The sequence below is a fragment of the Aplysia californica genome, unplaced genomic scaffold (genome assembly GCF_000002075.1).
Source record: "Aplysia californica isolate F4 #8 unplaced genomic scaffold, AplCal3.0 scaffold00028, whole genome shotgun sequence".
Taxonomy (NCBI): domain Eukaryota; kingdom Metazoa; phylum Mollusca; class Gastropoda; order Aplysiida; family Aplysiidae; genus Aplysia; species Aplysia californica.
The window spans coordinates 883,208-885,587 of NW_004797298.1; the positions used below are offsets into that span (position 1 = coordinate 883,208).

At 41.8% G+C, this 2,380-nt stretch overlaps 1 protein-coding gene across 1 annotated transcript in view; it reads left to right on the forward strand.

Moving 5' to 3' along the window:
- Positions 1-2,380, forward strand: part of LOC101858000 (kelch-like protein 10) — a gene marked incomplete in the record, with an annotated part of 69,593 nt that overhangs the window by 29,948 nt on the left and 37,265 nt on the right.

The window sequence follows — 2,380 nt, forward strand, 5'->3', positions numbered from 1 at the left end:
CGTTCCTTTTCTTTGCGCTCTGCCTCCTTTTCTAGAATGTGAGCAGCACATTGTCAACTTCACGACTGATGCAAAGGTCGCACATAATATCTATCTTTGACATGAACAGCGACAGGTGATTCTGCTTGAATGCTTCATCCAGGCCGGGTCTGTTGAGAGGCCACCTCCCGTGGTCTTGGCAGAATTGTATATTTTGTAGACACCTGAGTTGCTTTGATAATTATTGGTTCTAAGTTTCTTACAAAGCATTCATCCAACCCAGTTCAATTCAGGAACATCTTTTAACACACTGGCACCTTATGGCCACCTTTTAAAAATGTTTATTGAAGGTATTCCCTATCTGTTTAGTCTCTGAATGCCTCCTCCGAGGTCCACTAGTCTTCCCATGAAAGGGTCCACACTAAATCAAAATTAGAATGTCTATCAACTTCAGAGAACCTTGCATTTCAGAGTCCAGCTCTTGCAATCACAGTTTGGTTTCAATAACTTAGCTCGGATTTTCATTGAACCTTTACGTATTCCGATCCTGTCCTGATCCACGGATAGCTTTTCGCTTATTTGTTGCCACTCCTAAAAACCCTTTCTTTTCCTCTGTGGAGCATCATTTATGCTGGCATCACAAATGGGCTGTCTCTCGGGATCAGGCTCCAGGAACAGTGGCTGAGGTGCCTGAATATGGTCTACAGATTGTGTTACTGTGACCTCGAAGGTAATAATTCAGCATCTGACTTACAGCTGCCTAGGGAAACGTCAGTATGGTTTGGGGTATGATTCCAGGCGACACCGGTGTTGGTGCGGACTTAGTCTGGGATGAAGCTGATACTTCCATTTCTCCACATATCAGGAACAGCCCTGGAAAGGACTGCGACATGGTGGGTGGGGTCAATTCATGGAACGTGGTCTGCTCAGTGGTTTCCAAACCAGCCCTTGTAGGGTATAAAGATCTAGGTGATGAGCACAGTTAGAAGGAGATATTCAATACAGATTCGGAAATGTCCGTATTACTTGTGTTATTGAGACACAAATTTGTCACAATGTCCTCTAAAGACTTCAGAGTCATCAAGACCATGGTTAAGTTCAGTACTATTCGGTCTCAACCACAACTGGAGGATTCGACTACACAGCGGATTCATAGTCTGAGACTCCCCCGGGGCGGTGCCACTGACAGAAATGTCTTTAGGCCATTACCAAAGGGGGGGGTGGGGGGGGGAGACATTTCTCGTTCTAGTGCACAGTAGAATTGTAAATGGACTGATCTAACAATATCATGCTCATAACTGTGCCTTAACTACAACAGGGAACTGCTGCTTTTTCTGTCCTAATCCTTTACTTCTTCTGTATGTTTGTCACACTCTTGTGACCCGCTATTTCAGGGGTGCCTTGACAGTCGAAGCAGACTTTGTGCTGCTGAAGCTAGAGAGGCGAGCAGAGTAAAAGTCTGATTCCCTGTAAAGACTTCTCTGTTGACATTCAACCCTTGGCGCTCGTATGACCGTATGCAGTTGCGGGCGCCGTAAAACCTGTACTAAAACTAAAAATAGTCTGAGAAGATGCGAAACCTTACCCTCTCTTTGATAAACAGAATGGCTTGTTGACATCAGGAGAGTGCACAGATCTGTCACCTAGTCTTATTAAGGACTACCGTCACCTGTCATTTCAAGGTGTGACTGTTGCCTTAACTTAAATGTTAACTACGTTTGTGCTCGATGAGAACATCTTGATTACCAGCACGTTAGTCATCCTAATGAATGGATTTTTAATGTATTTACACTATGTAAATACTTCACATATGACCATATTTGAACTTCTGAACTGACTGAAATAAAGTGAATGGATAAAAGAATGAATGAATGTAAGGATGAATGAATGAATGAAATATTTCTTTATTCCGTCAGATACATTAAATGCACCAGACAATGTCAGTTATGGGTGCTTCAATTAAGCTAATTCATAAAGAAGGCTTATCCAGAACCTCGTATAAGCACGCCGCTCTTTCAAACCGGGAGTGATGAAACCACGCAAAAGCAGATCAGCGCATCAGGTGAGGGTTGCGAGGTTTCATCACGCCAGGATATCATGGGGGCAAACATATGAGGTTTTTTTATTAAGTTTTTTTCATAATTTCTCTAACTTATTTCTCTAACTCCACCAGCGATATCGGGCCTTAAAGCCGCTAAATTGTTTGAGACACTTTGCTTCTTCATGATATCACAGAAAAGTGCACTGCATCTAATAATTTATTTTTTTTATCGTTTGAAAAGTTATATTTTTGTGTTTTTAAAGAACTATGTTCACCTGCATCAGGACACCAAACTGACAGGAAATCATAATATGTCTAGATCAAAAAGATTCCTACCATAAGAAATATTTATATATATAT